The sequence below is a fragment of the Crocodylus siamensis genome, chromosome 1 (assembly GCF_052110815.1).
Source record: "Crocodylus siamensis isolate JL-2025a chromosome 1, ASM5211081v1, whole genome shotgun sequence".
Classification (NCBI taxonomy): domain Eukaryota; kingdom Metazoa; phylum Chordata; order Crocodylia; family Crocodylidae; genus Crocodylus; species Crocodylus siamensis.
The window spans coordinates 78,016,484-78,034,308 of record NC_143395.1 but is presented as its reverse complement, the minus strand read 5'-3'; the positions used below and the strand labels follow the sequence as shown (position 1 = coordinate 78,034,308).

At 40.7% G+C, this 17,825-nt stretch overlaps 1 protein-coding gene across 1 annotated transcript in view; it reads right to left on the bottom strand.

Moving 5' to 3' along the window:
• Nucleotides 1-17,825, bottom strand: part of LOC149872951 (uncharacterized) — a 550,350-nt gene that overhangs the window by 269,938 nt on the left and 262,587 nt on the right. Inside the window, exon 9 of the mRNA XM_090037132.1 lies at nucleotides 3,921-3,997. The gene's annotated coding sequence lies outside the window, so the exon portion shown is untranslated. The remainder of the gene's footprint in view (nucleotides 1-3,920; nucleotides 3,998-17,825) is intronic.

Here is a 17,825-nt window from a genome sequence, read left to right as displayed (position 1 = left end):
CCTAATCCCCGCATTTGTAGACGTCTGCCCAAAAGGGCTTACACCAGATTAGTTTACACCTGTGTAAACTTAGGATAGAGTAAATGTATGTGTAGATACACCCACTGTCTAAACGTGTGGCAGTATTAGGCCAGAGTAAACTAATCTACTCCACTGTAGAATAGTACTGCCCAGCACAAGTATATTATCCTACTCCGTTATTTACTCTGCCACAACACATATGTAGACAGTGTTTGGGGATGGCTGGGACACAAGAGTGCTATAGTGCAGGGGCTGCCTGCCTGTGCTCCAGCCAGCCCCTCAACTCAGGGGTGATGCACAGGGGATGCACGCGGGTGCATGTGCACCCCCTGAGCATGGCAGAGCACCTTCTTCAAAAAGGCACCACTGACAGTGCCAGTGGCATCTGTGGGAGCTTCCAGCTTATTGCCGTTGGGCTCCCACCACCACCACTGCACTCCCGCCACCACTAGCACAGTCATGCCCCCCCCCAGCCGCTGGGGGCACATGCCATTCACGCCTCCACCTCACACTAAGCTGGGGAGGAGCAGTCTCCAGCCTGACAGGCTGATGACCTCCTGGACCTCCTGCCAATAGTATTGTACTGCCCAGGCTCAATGTGCTGTGGTCCCGGGCGCATATGTGTAAGTTGCACCCAGGAGCAATACATTCAAGAATAAACTGTGCCAGAGTTTATTTAGGCATACTAATTGCACCTGTAATTCCTATATTTTACATAATAATCCTTCAGAGGTAACCACAATGGCATGCAGATCATTTCCTCCTTCAGGGATCTCAACCAAACCCAATGCCCAGTTACCAGGGAGCTATTCTGTTCCCCCAAGATGGCCTCTTAAAGACATTAAAATAGAGTGCAAACTCCCTTGCTTTTTGCCTTATGTCCTCCACAAATGACACGAAGATCGAAACAAATATTTCTTCAATATTTCTTCTTCTTCTTTACTTCTTTACTGTTGTATATTGTATTATCATTTCTGTATTGATTTTTGTTTCATATAGCTATTGTATGGTTTAGGCCTGTGTTTGTAAGTGAAACAAAGTCACGTCAAATTTCCATTTTATATGTCAAATCTCCATCTTGTGTCCTCTGCCCGGGCATCCCCTGTGTGTCGCAACTGTATAAGTCACGTATCCCTCCCATGTAAATTGGTTCCTGGATGAATGAGTATGATTAGGAATGATTGAAATACAAAGGTAGCAGGCCTTTACTGAATGGCCTGTAAGGACTGAACCATCACCTCGCACTCATTCATCCAGGAACCACAGACCTCACCCAGGAACAGAGAGAAGAACCCAGCATTTGAAAGACAAAAGACCCTGCAGAACCAGCAACTCTCACCATTACAGACACCCAAAACTACACATCCCTGCATGGAGCACACATGCTCAGTATGTCAGGGGCTGACCCTTGCCTGGGAATGCCTCCCGTCACTAGGGTCACATATATATTTAAGGTCTGCCCCTATAAAAAGGGGCAGGGAAAACAGACCCAGTGGGATGCCCTCTCCATCTGGACCAGCACCATGCTACACCACCCATCCACCCAGAGGCCCTGCCAGCAACCCCCCCTCTGGACAATATCTACTGGACAACAACTCCCTTCCAGCCTGGATAGGTAGATATTACCTGCATACCTCCTCCTACAATTTGGATTCCTTCTCCTCCTGGACTTCAGTGGACTTCAGACCCGGCACCAAGCCTCTCTAACCCCTGCTGCTAGTGTGGGTGTGGGTGTGGGTGCAAGGGAACCAGTAAGACATTGCGTCACTATCTCCCCTGTTCAATAAAACCACTGTCATTTGCAACCCCGAGTTGGGTCATGTTTTACTAAATCCCAGTTCCTTCCTTATCTTAAAATTCCAGCCTCATTCTCTCTCTCTCTCTCTCTCTCAGCTCTAGCCCCCACCCCTCTCCACCAGTTTCCTGACCTCCTCTCAATTCCTACTGCCTTTTCCCTGTGACTTTATGCTGCCTTTCTTTGCTTTCCCACTGCCTCTGCTGCCTTTCAGTCTCTCCTGCTGCTTTTCCAGTGATTTTCTGCTGTCTTTCTGTTTTCAGGTTTCCCCCACACCTTCTGTAGTCATCACCCCCCCTGCAGCTTCCCAGCTCCTCATGGCTGTCCTGCAGTTTTTTCCAGCAGCTGGAGCCTTTCTCTGGCTCCCAGCACCTACTGCCGCACCTGCAACTTCTCTAGCTGCCCCAGAGCCATCCTCTGGCTCCCCACACCCAGAGCCCCTCTTTAACACCCACACTTTCCCTTAGTCCCATTTTCCCTCTCCTATCTACCTTTTCAGATCCCTCATAGCTCTGGCTCCAGTCCCAGCCACTGTGCCAGCATCACTCCCCTGTTCTGTAGGCTTTGGGCATTGTCTTTGAATCAGTTAAGGTCAATTAACCTAAAGTTACCCCCAATCCTCAGTTCTTCAGCCCAGGCCCCTCTAGTCTACCAATGCTAATCCTGGTCCCAGTGACTTTCATTTCCAGCAAGTTTCACTCCCTACACTTCTACTTTCTTTTCTTAACCTTTTCCCAGGTATCCCAAGTACACAAGCACATACATACATATATACATATCACAACACCCAACTTAGGAACTCACTTGTGTGTATGTGTAGGTGGGTGGTATGTGTGTAAATTAGTGAATTCACATATATATACATATATAGATATCATTGTGTGTGTGTGGTATATGAATTAGTAATCCACGTATGTGTATTGGATGTGCAGGTGTTGGTAACTGGAAACTGATTCTGTCTAAATTTAGTGTGTGTGGCGTGTATGGGCTTAAACTGGTGATAGGTGTGCATGAACCTAAACTAGTTATTTTGAACTTGTGTATATATGAGTTGCTAGTGTGTGTGTGTGTGTGTGTGTGTGTATGGCATTGTGTGCATGATATATGAATTAGTGATCTGTGTCTAACTTTTGGGGTATATAGTGCAGGTGCTTGAATTGGTAATAGTGCATGTGCCTAGGCTGGTTTGAATGTGTATGTGCCTGAGCTGGTAGTGTCCATGTGTATGCACCTAATTGATTTGTGTGTTTGTATATGTGCAATTGTGTTACACCCTCCTGTTTAACAGCGCAATACTGAGATCCTGAGAGTTGGCCTGACCCCACAGGGCAACATTTTGATCAAGAGAGCAAGCATATACAGACTGGAGACTTGAGACTAGTGAAGGCGATGTGGGAGTATCAACCATGAAGGCAACAGACTCAGTAGAACCTTCTCTGCTAAGACCTGTGGAACAAATTCTAAATTAAAAATGTAAATAAAATGAACTTAGAGGATGATATAACCTGACTGGACCTATCTGCACTTGGCATAGCACCAAGGAGATGAGAACAGTTCTTCTAGGTCATTTCTTTAAATCACGTCTTTACTCCAGGACCAAATTAGTCTTCAAAATAGAATAGAACAGCTATCCATGATCCGCCAGGGCTGTTATGCCCATGTGTCTAACATTCCCTATACTGTGTGCCAAACAACCGATATCTATATATAATGGTGTTTAATCAGAAAACCTGGGATTTTTTATCAAAGAAAATTGTGATTTTTTAAACAGAAAACTAGGATCCCTGCTCATGAAATAGTGGCCAAGCTAGTCTGGTTAAAATATATAAATATGTACACAGAAATAGCAAACACTAGGCATAGATTGTATGGCCACCACAGCAAATAAACTCGACTACTAAGTGATTTAACTGAAAGATGGGCAGATTTTGCTAGGGGATGAAGTGGATATTCATGTCATAGGATCTCTTATTACAAATTTATGTGTTTTGATTTTGAAATAAGATACTAGAAAGCCAGATGCAAATAAATCACTTCACCTACCTGTTTGCTAGTACTGCTAGTTGATAGAAAAGGACTAATTATTGAATTTTTTTTTTCATACCTTAAATGTTTAAAACTGATGCCAATCTACTCCTTGGGCACTCTAATCCTCTCAAGTTTCAGGATGCTGAAAGCTCCCTGAAAACAAAAACATTACAGGAAAATTAGTATTAATTGTTAACATGCACTGCTCACTATGTGTATAACAAGACCATTTAGTCAGACAAAGTAGTAACAAAGAAGACACTGAAGGTGGGAGTATTAGATGTAAGCACAAATTATTGGCATTAACATCATAAATGCAGTATCCTTCCATCACAGTTATGCTATGTACTATGATAGGTTCATGGAGCTCAAAGTGCCCTGAACCTCTCAAATGCAGCCCATGAAACTAATTCAGCCTTGAGGCATTTTTCCTTATAGACATTTTTTCATTTTAAGAAAATATAAAACTCAACATGATTTTCTAACTAAACAGAAGACTTTGTGCCCAGAACATGGCAGGTTTTGAGAAAAAAAATGTTCCTTGCATGTGACACACACAAACAGAATCAAGTTTTTCCTGCTTGTTTTTCAAATTATTTTTGCATTGAATTTTGTCTCATCTCCCTCCCTTTTCCCTTAGTCTATCCTAACTGAAATGCAAACTCAAGAACACTAAAATCAAATATACTAAGCCACTAAGTTCAGACAAGTTTGAAATGAAGTAAAGCAAGTTCATCTATGCCTACATACTGTATTTTGGTTGGAGCACTGTTGAAAAGCGATGCTGTCAGTGTCTATGAAAGACAAGGTTCTGGTGGCTGAAAAGTAGGGTTAAACTTTATCAAATAAACTGGTTTTTGATAGTCTTTTAATGATTCTTTCTGCCTGATGAAATGTAGTAAAACAAATTATCCTCACAATTTTTTTGGTGCTGAAGCTCAGGACATGAGAAAAGATCTCTACTACCCGTCTGCTTTGGGACACTCCACTTCAATCATTATCTCATTATCATTAGTGACCACTTATCAGGAGTAAAAGAAACTTAAGTGATAAGCCCTTTATGGTTGGTTAGTATGTAATGTTTCTGTATTATTTTTATCGAAATATTGCTTGTTTTGGGGCTTCTTTACCACACTTATGTACCAATGTATATGCTGAATCTAATTTTCTTCCATTAAAGAGATATCTATTTTCTTGTTTTTCTAACCTATGTTGTCTGCTACCTTCTAGTCTAAATCTGGCTTATTGCCTGCATTTTCAGAATTTCCAAAATACACTAAAATCATTAAATGATGAATGGAATCTTTTTTGGAACAAATAGACACCACTTTTACCATGCTGCTTACCATTCATGTGTTAATAAAAGGCAATAAAACATACCTAGTAGTTAAGAATTTTATACTGAAAAAAAACACATGTACAAATCCAACACCTTAACAAGTCACCCAAATTTGAACAGCAGAAATGTGAAAGGCGATGCTTTATATTCCATCCGAGCATTGGTAGTTATTTCAAAGAACTAATATGCAGTTGTCAAATAATTTGTATTCTAGACTATTTTGTATGAAAAAGGTTTTAAATAAAACCTCTGAATTTAAAAAAAAAAAAAAAAGAATGTCTTTTTACACAGATACTCAGAGTGATATTTAATCATATAGGTTGTCCCAAGTAGTGAATAAAATGCCATGGTACCCTGTTACATATAAGAAAATCATCATAAATAAATTAGCTAGCAAACTTCACAGGTGAAGAAAGTGTTTGCTCAGTTGTAGCATGAATATAGGGAGATCAAACAGGGTGAAAAAGACCACAAGGCCAGAGGAGTGTGTAGACGGATAAAAGGGGATGACAGAATGTGCGAATGAAGAAATAGAAAATAAGGGATAAAAGATGAGAGGCACATGTGTTAATGGTAGGAAAAATTTAAAAGAAATGAAACCTAAGGAGAAATGTAGAGATTCCAAAAAGACAGAAAAGGAAGGCAGTGAAAGAACAGAAAGGATCATGGATTCCCAGACCAAAAAAAAGCACTTCAGGCTCACATATACCAATTCTAAGCGAGTCCCTGTACTCAAGATAGAAGAAATAAAGCTACAAACATTAATGTTATATTTGTAAAATCCATAGATCAATTTCATCAGTAGAGACTGCAGGCTAGGGGAAAAAGGAAGAATAAACGTAGGGTGAGCATGTGTGCATTTTACCCATTACTTGCACACACACATGCACACTGTCTGACTACGCTTCCTTTGAGAGCTGCAGCTCAAAAAAAAAATCACAATTTGGGAAAAAGATGGCTTTAAGCTATTTTTATACCCTTGTAATTCTGTACTGCTGCAGACACCAGAAATGGCACCAGTAATACATATGTAAAATTCAGGTGGTTAACAGTATCCCAAGTGAATATAAGGCAGCAGCAATACAAAAAATTGACATGACAGTGTTCACTGTATCTCCCCCAACCTAACTCCCTACTTCTGCCTCAGTAGCACTAACTAGACAGGTTATAGTTAATCACACTGATTTCTAACAAGGGAGAATACCTCCCTAGCTGTGTTTGGGGATTTTATGGCCCTTCTATACTGTCAGTGGGCATGTCTACACATGCACTTTACTACGCATTACACTAATGTGCAGTAAAGCATCACCATGAATATGTGTGCCGCTATTAGTGCACAGTAGATTAATGTAAAGCACCACTGGGTAGTATTAATAGATACAGGTGCTACCTGATGGCGCTTTATATTAATACATCTAACTGCACATGTAGATGCTGGCCTGGGAGCCAATTGCTCAGATCAGTCCTGGCATCAGGGAGACACAACTACTTAGCTTAGTCCTGAGCATTTGGGGGCAGGGAAGGAGCAGTCCCTGGCTCCAAGGACAGCTCTGGGCAGCATGGAGCTCAGGGCTTAGTTCTGAGCTTCAGGGGGGGTGAAGGGCAAGCTGGTCCTGGTCTAGAGGAAGCTCTGGGTCATGCAGAGCTTGAGACCTGAGCTCCACACCACGCAGAGCTACCCCTGGAGCTCTGAGCAGCCCTGAACTACACGGCTGCCATCAGGTGCAATTTGCTCATGACCTGGGTACATATGTAGATGCACATCCAGGAGTAGTATACTGCACATGAATTTACTGCACAGTAAATTCCTGCACAGAGATTTTGCGTGAGATTTTGTACAAGATTTCTGCAAACTCACCTCCTACTCTCAAGCTTGGAAGAAATTTCTAAGGTCCACAGGTCTTCCTCCAAAAAATCAGGCATTTTGTTTGGACTCTGATCAGTGGTGTCATGGCTATAGGAGCCACAACCACGGATGAGCATTATACTGATTAGAAAGGGGATAAAAAGACATTAAACCTGTCAGGGCAAGCTGAAGTAAAGATGACTCAAATTCTTGAACCTCTCTGTTGGCTAAATTCAATGTCTGTTGTTATCGTTCAATGATACTCTGTCATGACTTTTAGTTTTACAGGTCTCTGGGGTTATTAGTTAGTTTATAAACATGTTTGGGGTTCTAGTTAAATCTGTTTCTCCTTTCAGCTAGGCAAACTGTTGATGACAGAAATTCTAGGATTTTTTTCCTTCAATTACGCTATTTATAGATTATTCATAACATTCAACAATTATCAGTCACAGAGTTCCTTTTCCTCAAAAAGAGATGCAATGGTATGGTATGATTTAGCTTAGTCCTGATTCTCTTCCAGGTTGGCTGATCTCATACGGCGAGCTTTAAACTAGCATTGCCAGGGGAGGGGGCCGCAGGAAGACGAGGAGACAACACCCGAGCAAGACAGGTAACAAATGCTAGGAGTGCCCAGGAAAGAAACAGGGATCCAAACAGTCTCCCAATTTGAGGGGTGGCACATGCAGCTAGGCAGAGTCTTAAATGCCTATATACCAACACTCGTAGTATGGGGAATAAGCAGGAGGAACTTGCCCCCAGAATAACTAGTTCAGACCCAGACATAATAGGGTTAACAGAAACTTGGTGGGATTCATCCCATGACTGGGCAGTTAGCATTAGGGGCATTAGGGTCTTTACAGGCAGGCTAGAGAACGAAGGAAAGGTGGGGTGTGATGCTCTATATCAAGGAGCAATACACATCCTCTACTAGCAGAATGGGGTCAGAGGAGGGGCCAGCTGAAGTCCTCTGGGTCAAGATACAAGGGGGCTGTGGGGAGAGGGATTTAACAGTGGGGGTCTACTACAGACCCCCCAACCAAGGGGAGGAGCGGGACTGGAAATTTTCAGACCAGCTTGCAGAGGCACTTAAGGCAAGGGATGTAGTTGTCATGGGTGATTTGAATTACCTGGACATCTGCTGGGAGGAACAGACAGCCACGTCGGACCATTCCAGGAGGTTTCTGGCCGACATACAGGACCTCCACTTAATTCAGGAGGTGCACAGCCCCACCAGAGGAAATGCCCTGTTGGACCTAGTCCTGGCCACAGGCAATGACCTGATAAGGGGCCTCCAGGTCCTTGACCACCTGGGTGATAGCAATCATCGCTTGCTGGAATTGACCATCCAGTGCAGGGTGTCAAGGGCCTGCAGCTTGGAGGTAGCCCTAGACGTCAAGAGGGCCAACTTCAACGAGTTGAGGAGATTAGTGGGAGAGGCACTGGGGTTCTTGAGGGCAGGGGAACTCAGTGCCCAAGATGAGTGGTCGTTACTTAAGGAGACAATACTCAGGGCCCACAGGGTGAACATCCCAACAAGAAGCAAGGGGGGGCAAGAGTGCCCAAAAGCCAGATTGCAGATTAGCTGAAGGGTCGCACTCAGAGGGTGGTAGTGGATGGGCCATATTTGACCCGGGGAGAAGTGGGCAGCGGAATCCCCCAGGGCTCGGTCCTTGCTGTTCAATTGCTGTTCAATCTCTGTTCAATTGCTGTTCAATCTCTTGATCAGCGATTTGGATAACAGGGTGAAAAGCACCCTGTTTAAATTCACTGATGATATCAAAATTTGGGGTGAGGTGAGCATGCTTGTAGGGAGGGAAAGACTGCAGCAAGACTTGGATAGGTTACAGGGGTGGGCTAGCAAAAACAGGATGCGCTTCAACATTGACAAGTGCAGGGTGCTGCACTTGGGCAGTAGTAACCAGCAGAATATTTATAAGATGGGAAACTCCCTTCTTGAGAGCATGAAGGCAGAAAGGGATCTTGGAGTCATTATTGACTCCAAGATGAACATGGGCTGACAATGCGAGGTCACGTTTGGCAGGGCTAACCGGACCTTGTCGTGCATCCACAGGTGCATCTCTAGCAGGGACAATGAGGTGATCCTCCCCCTCTATGCAACACTGGTCAGGCCACAGCTGGAGTACTGTGTCCAGTTCTGTGCGCCCCACTTCAGGAGAGGTGTGGACAACATGGAAAGAGTCCAGAGGAGGTCCACCCACATGATCTGGGCACTACAGGGCAGAGCCTACAATGAGAGACTGTGGGACCTGAACTTGTTCAGCCTTCACAAGAAAAGGCTGAGGGGGGACCTGGTGACAGTCTATAAACTCACTAGAGGGGACCAGAAGGGTTTGGGAGAGACCTTGTTTCCCCTAGTGCCCCCTGGCATAACAAGGAATAACGGCCACAAGTTGTTGGAGAGTAGGTTTAGATTAGACATCCATAAGAACTACTTCACAGTTAGGGCGGCGAGGAGCTGGAACAAACTTCCAAGGGAAGTGGTGCTGGCTCCTACCCTGGGGGTCTTTAAGAGGAGGCTTGATGCCTACCTAGCTGGGATCATTTGAGCCCAGTTTTTTCTCCTGCCCTGGCAGGGGGTCAGACTTGAAGGTCCTTTCCGACCCTACTTCTATGATTCTATGATTTAGAATATAATACAAGTTAATTGCAAAGGTAACTTTATATAATGCTGCTATTAATATAATAAGTAAGGTTATTGAATATAGTAAGGAAGGGGGAAATGACCTCCTGAAAGAGGAGAAAAGTAATCTTGTAGCTAAAATACAATACTAAGGCCTATTTTATGGGGGTGGGGGGAGGTAAATGATGTTTTTAAAGTGAGTAGAGCTCCTCATCTCTTATATAAAGCAATAGTATAATATTATTCTCTACTGGAGAAACATTTTATAAAGCTAAATCAAAGCTGACTTTTTTAAGCTGTTTTAGCGGATCGACACAAGCACATTTTAAAGCTGTTTTAACACAGCTGACAGCCCAAAGGTTGCAAGTTCAAGCCCACAGCAGAAGCACTCATGGTGCAGCCCTGTCAGATTCCAAAGAATCTGCGAATTCTGCTAAATATCCTGTCACAAGGGTACAAAAAAGGAAAGGAAGTTGATCAATACAAGAACAGGTTTATTCTACACCATATGTCCCCATCTACCTGTGTGTGTAGCTTTGTTTTACATTTCCACTTCTCAGTTAAGTCTGATACTGCATTCATCCAGGTTTATCTTAAACCAGTTTCAGCCATTTTGAAAGCAGTTTATGTGCACTGAACTTCTGTTGTTTTATAGACAGGAACCAGTTTCTTATCACTTATACTAGTTTATGTGTAATTTCTGTCTCTAGCTTAAATGTCTCCTACTTCCTTGTACAAAATTGCTTTGTACATATTTTTTGTGAGCACAGATGCTTTCATTTACATTCTGGTGAGCTATCATGATCAACGCTCAGGCTCATTACATACTATCTAAGTGCCAAATATGATAAGACATGAGTAGCAGAGAGCATTAATTATTGTCCAAATAGGAATGGGTTACAGAGATGGGTGAGGTCAGCAAGAACTGCCACTATATCACGAATCACCCTTTACTGTACAAAGAGCTCAGCAAAGAGGCAGTCTCATATTGGGCTCTGTAGCTGCAAGATTAATCTATCTTGTCATGTAGTTCCATAGCCATGAGGTTTCCATCAGAAAGTTGTGCCCTTCCTGTCTAAGAGCATCAACATAGGTTCTGTCACCTGCAATGTCCCTGAACATTAAGTGCTTTTGAATCAGCGTGGAAAGACATAGCCCCAAGGCAACTGGGGACAAGCCCATTCAGAGATTTGAGAATAATAATACAATTAAAGCATTTTCAATATTTTCTATGAAGCACCAACGAAGTACCAAAGGGTACAGAAGTGGTGGAATGTGCTCTCCTTACTTTGTGTTACTTAAAAGTAACATCAAGTTGTGCCAGGTGGCTTTCATGCAGCCTTCACAGACAATCCAAAGTAGAGCATTTTGTAGTAATCCAGCACAGCTGGGAAAAGGCCATGGCTTCCTTTGGTGAAGTCCACATCTGAGAGAAAGGATGTAATCTTCTAATTTGTCAAAGGTGGAAGAAGGCATTTCTGGCCATTTTTGCTCTTTGATTATCCAGAATTAGGAAAAACCGTGCAATGCCCTTACTGAGGATGCCATCATAGTTTCTCCTCGTTTCCTTGAAGAGGTCCCCCTTTCGGCTCCATCTCACCTGGAATGAATCTGACCTCATTGTTCTTCCATCAGGTAATTATTTCTTTCATATACCAGGGCATTCAGTTGATGCAATGACTGTTCCTGGTGAGAAGGAAACAGAGCTGAGTATCTGTATATTGATAACGTGATTCCATAGCCTCTAACAAATTAATTTCTAGTTCTAGGACAAATAGGACAGTGCTCAGTCTTGTGTGACTCTTTAGTAAGAGCTTTTGGCAAAAAGGAGTAAATGCATGTCACACTTAAAAAGAGGTACATTTTCAGAACTACACAGTACTGCATGCAGTTTAGAAACCCATAGCTCTTTATAAAGAGCTTCTAAGGTACCTTCAGGGTATCTTAGGGTTTACGTTTAGGTGACATTTCATTTGTGGGGAGAGCTATCTTGAATGAAGTATGCTTCAGTTAGATGTCTGTGAGTACATGCATACCCATTTGAATATTTTTACTTTCCTATGTGATTTTACCATACTACTTCTACCATTTGACCTCGTGGTATATACTTTTATTCAGTTGTAGGGACATGATAACGTGTTTTCATATGCATTTTACATTGTGCATTTTCCATAAAAATATTCTTCTATAGCAATTGCAGAAATTAGTTGACATCTCAGTAGACGAATTCTAGATATAGTATTTGGATTTCTCAGGCTAGTTTTTCGACCATGTTGATTTTGAACAGAATGCAAATGAAAGCATCTGTGCTCACAAAAAATATGTACAAAGCAATTTTGTACAAGGAAGTAGGAGACATTTAAGCTAGAGACAGAAATTACACATAAACTAGTATAAGTGATAAGAAACTGGTTCCTGTCTATAAAACAACAGAAGTTCAGTGCACATAAACTGCTTTCAAAATGGCTGAAACTGGTTTAAGATAAACCTGGATGAATGCAGTATCAGACTTAACTGATTTAGGTTAAATCAGTTTATTGAAGTTCTGTCCCAGATCCCCTCCAGATTCAAGTTAACTCACAGCTCCCCAGCAACCCAGGGTACTTTGCACCCCCCCGGCTAACCCCCCAACACGGGGTGCAGGGCTAGCCTGGCCCCAGCTGAGTAGAGAAGCATGCTTTAGCACTCCCCAGATTCTGGCCTGGGCCACTGCAGTCATGTGGCTGCATTTCCACAATCAAAAGTGAATGTCTGTTCACTTGCTTAGCAGTTCAATCTATACAGCTTAAACTAACCTGCTAAAATTGAATTGATTCAGCCTTCGGCTTTTTGATAGTCTGTACTTAGCCTTACACATGCATAGAGTAGTACATACATTTTTGCAGGTGCATAATCCAAAGCCATACACATGTGGTAGGTAAAATATAAATCTTTTCTTTTTTGTGGAAATAAATTTTATTTGGGTATTTCTAACTCTCCTTTGACTCTTCCGAGTATTGACTATTTGCTTAATACAATAAATATATCTGGATTAAGATCATAATTATTGTAACACTTAACCTCTTTTTTCATTAAAAAAAGGCAAATTAAGAAACAAGAAAAATATTAAACACGTTTTGTGGCATGGATGATACTTTGCTACTATAACTGTTAGTAATCTGTAAGAAACTGTTGTTTCTTCAGGAGGACTTTATTTTTGCTCTATAGTTTAATACTGTACACTAGTAACAATATATTGTTTTTAGAAACTAAAGACTTTCCTAAAACATTTTTTTCCCCTTCTGATTCAGAATTATGTTTAAAATCACAGACTGTTTTAAATAAAAATGTAGCAGCCTCGGTATCGCATTTTTTTTATTATTATTCTTGTGTACCTCACAATATTTCCTTCATGACAAAAAAGGAAGGCCACTGAATGGGAAATGTAATCTTGGAAATGTTTGCCAGTTTTGCTCTTTTTCATTTTCTGTTTCAGTATCCTAATTCAGCACTTCCCTGAACTATCACTTGTTAAAGCACTGACTGGTCTCCCAAACTGTTGTGTTTGGATAGCAATTAAGGAGCTCCCTGCCTGAAGGATCCTCCCACCCACTGAACTCTTAGTCCTTGTTTTCCAGTGTTAACTGAGCAAAACGGTATATCTTTATAGACACCATGCAGTCACTGAGGAATCAATTCCATGTGCTTTTCTCCCTTTTATAGCTTAAAGAACCACAATCAGTTTTGCTTAAAAAAAAAAAAAAAAGAAAGAAAGAAAACCTCTCTCTACCAGGTAAAATTCCTCTGTTACTATTAACACCTAAAAATATGATCACAAAACAAAAGCTTTGCTCCTCTGTCCAATTTGATGTCTTTTTCATGCTGCCTCAGTGATGGCCAAATAATTGGTTGTTCACTTGTGTCCTTGTCTCCCCCGACAGTTCCACAGATGCCCTGAACAATGCTCCAAAGACTGCTTTCAGTAGGGGCAAATCCTCATTAATCATTCCTGGCTGACAGCACAAGGGAACACCTGCATCTGGTGCAGGATCCAAGCACTGGCTTCTGGGAGTATGTATTAAAAAGACCAACCAATTCAAGTTGTGGGAGTAGACTTCTAATAGCCATGTGAAAAATCTGTCTCTCTCTGGGTTTTCCTTTCATTAAACATCTAAAATTAGACCTGTGGCTCATGTTGAGATTAAAACACCAATGTATCCTAAGCAAACCAGGATATGAACAGGACTGTATGTTATGATAAATGGCTGCTAAATTCTTTATGTCTAGATCAAGCAATGCTAGCATTAAATACTGATGAACTGTCACATAATTTTCATTTAGAAATGACTGCACTTTGAGCTTCATGTCCTATGGTGCTCATAAATATTTTTCCCTGCTATATTTCACAAATACAATATACTGACTGAGATATTTTTGTCATGTAGCCTTAAGACCAAACTGTATATAAACTACTTTTCTGTGCAAGATCATCAACCTTTCTGTGCAAAGCATTAACAAAAGAACTCACAAAATAAGTTGCAAAGACAAGTTGTCAACTAAACTTGCAAATAAACAAGGGTGTGTGTGTGTGAGACAGAGTTTGTGCACATGTGTAGTTAAATGTTGCTTACATTAGAATGTGTCATACACATGGTTAAACACTTGGAGCTATTGACATCCATAGAAGCATTCCCATGGATTTCAATGGACTTTGGGTCAGGCCCTTAGGCCCCACTTCTGATCTCTAATATACAAGCATATATATTCCCACATAGCTTGTAAACTGAGCACAACATGAATAGGCTGGGTATTATAAACTACTGAGCAGTATGTGTGAGTGTGTGTGTGTGCGCGTGCGCACACATGTCTGTGCACACGCGTCTGTGCGCATGCACGTGCATGTGTGTGTAAGTAGGTCTTTTTCACTGTTTGTCAAATGCATTCACATCTCAAACAAACAAAGCAGCCAATTCAAAAAAAGTAATTATAAAGGGCAATCATCAATTGTCACCTATATACTATGGTAAGGAATACATTAAAATGTGGTTGGGAGGGAGAAAGGTAAAGAAAAGTGATATGTGAGTGAAAATAAAGATTGAAACTGAACAAAAACATGGTGCCAATTTTCTGATGCTATTTTATGATCTTTTAAACAAAATAAATTCTAAGACTACATAGATCTACTACAACTATAATTCTGAAAGACATTTTCTGTAGATTTTAAATGATGATAATAATGGTGAGTGCTTGATAGAAAAGAAATGCCAACATTTTTCAATTCTGAAGCACCTTTTGTTAACTTCAGTGAGGAGGAAAGTTTGGTGCATCTTGATTTACAAAGAGACATTACGTGTCACTCTGGCAAAGATAAATGTTACATGCAGGAGCATGCCTTAATTAAATACACTCCAAAGAAGGCAGGGAAATACATGCATGTACATAATGTGTACTTAGTTTGACATTTAACAGATATCTATTGAACAAAATAATAGCTGTCTATTTGTTGTACTTTCATGGAAGTTAGAAATACTGACATACCACAAGGAACTGAATTCTTTGATACTGAATTTCCAATTTGACTTCAACATTAGCTGCACATGTGGATCCAATATTAACAAGTTACAAGAAACAAACTCCCTAAATGCTATAGGAATAAGGCAGAAATGTAAGGTTGGATAGATTATACAAAGAATGCAAAGAATGTGGCCCATTCCCTGTGAACTAGCATCAGATGCAGTTCAAATCCTGTCTTTAGCAATATTGTTTCCACTTCATTTGGAAAAAAAATAAGAAATGAGACAACAGCAGTGAGAAAAGCCCAAACAACTGAAGTGACAGATGCTTCCAGAAGTGGAAAAATAAAACTACATCAGGTTATAGTGTAATTAGTATCTTCCCCTGAGATTATATAAGCATACAGAAGTTCACATTCCATACCTGAATAAATATACATGCAAATGAGAAAGGGGGTGTTGTGTATGTGTTTGTACCTGCACTGCATTTGTGTGCTTACACAGTTTTGTGAGGGTGGGAAATATTCATGTAAATATGGTAGGCATTCTCTTTAAGAATGTGTCTCAATGATAGATGAGCACCATTTAGTGCTGGAAACCCCTTTCCACATTTTTTTAATTGAGAAGTATAGTAAATTGTCACACATACAAAGAGCTAGAATGTAAGTTGTGGCTGCCCTAAGGCAGATTTTCATTAGGCTTTTTGAAATCTTTTTAAAGTTGCAGCATAAATAAACTCACATTTAAGTTGGCAATATACCATATTCAAAAGCAAAACATTTCATTTATACTCAAATATTTGAGAACAGGGAGCATTCTTTAAAAGAACATTGTCAAACTAAAAATCATTTGGTACATGTCTACCTCTGATATTAGTAGAATCTCTGATAATTAGAAGAGATCTAATTTTTACCAGTTCTAATGCTCACACTTCTCTTAGCAAGTTTCACCTCACCTCATAATCGGTTTCACTTCTCCGGCATCAATTTAAAACCACCATGTATCAGCATAAAAGTCTGCACACAATTCTAGATTCATTCCAAGCTAAGAATATGCTTTTACTCAAAGTTTCAAATAAAGGACATATCAGAACAGGTCTTTTGGTGTTCAATTTTTCAAAATCATGCATGGGGGGGCAGTTCTAATACAGCCACATGATTTATCCCTATGCAACAAGGTACGAGTGTGGCTCTGTACACCCTCCATGTACTGGAATTAGTCAGATCTTAGAGACAATATAGTACTTTGTGTAAAAGGCATGTTCAAATTAATTTCAAAACTAGGGGAAAAATCTGGAGAATGAGTCCACTGGTGCTGGGGATAGCATTCAGAAGAAGAAAAGATGATTATTTTTTAATTTGCTGTTTTCCACACTCTCCAGTTATCTCAGCTCTGGAGGCATGTTCTTGATCCAGTCCACATCATATACAGAGACCCCACCCCCATAATTCATGAAAGGTAAATTATTAAGGGGCTCAAGAAGATGCTCTATGGGTTTGCATAACCTTCAGATTGTAATTACCCCATCCAAAAATATCCTATAAAAATGCCACTTTTTTGCAAGCGTTTTTTCACTAGCAAATACAGATTTGGGCATTATATTGAACAGCTTCAATACATAAAGTTAAACATGCAATGAAGGAATTGAAAGTTCACTTCTTGGTGTTTAGCTACTTTCTCATTCACAGTTTTTAGAATAGTCATATTAAGGGTATTTTTGTTTGAGTGTTTGGGGATTTTTTGCTTACCTTAGATAATATTAGAGCAATTAGTATGTCAGAGAAGTTGTTCCTGTTTTTCCCCCCTATATTTCTTTCTTATATTCCCCAAAGTAAAAAGAATAATTAACTGAAATCCAATTAGTGTAGATTTAGAACACCTGTTTCCAAAATCCTTTGAATAACTTTTTCATATTATTTTTTTCCTTGGTCTTTGTTTTAAGATGAAATGCATATCCCTATTCAGTTGCTCTTAGGAGCCTGGAGATTTGCATTTTCTAAACAAGAAGAGAACCTGTTGTAGAAAAGACATGAAGACTTAAAAGACCAAAAGAGCCTGGTGTGTATATTACAACAGCAATAGCTTCTTTAACCCTTTCTTGGACAAGCCGTGTTCCTTCACAAAACACACAGAGCCAGTTGATAGACTCATTTTCATTATGACTATTATTATTATTATTATTACAACACCTAATTTCTGCCCTCATTTGCTACAATTTTACAGGGGCGCAGATTAGTTCCAGCTATGTGTGCTTACTATGGCCATTCTGTCAAAACAGGGACTGAAGTAAATGCACATGATATGATGCAAACTGCCGCTACTTCAGAAAAGGAGAAATCTTTGTCCCTGGCTGCAAATTCTGCTCACTTCCATTGTACTTTAAGTTGGTTTCCTATCCTGTGTGTACATGTGCATGCCAGGAGGGCTGCCTTCCAGATTTCCCCTTTGCCTTCCCCACTCACGGTTGCACCTCTGCAGAATGTAGCAGGATTTGGCCGAAGAAATATGAGGCAGGATTTTCAGAAGCACCTACGTGAGATGAACAAGTGAAAAGTGACAAAAATATTATGAAGGTGCACACAGAGGGATATTTTATGAGGCACTATACTCTCTTTGACTTTCTGGCTGTGGGAGTTTGGCTATTAAACACATGTTGGAATCAT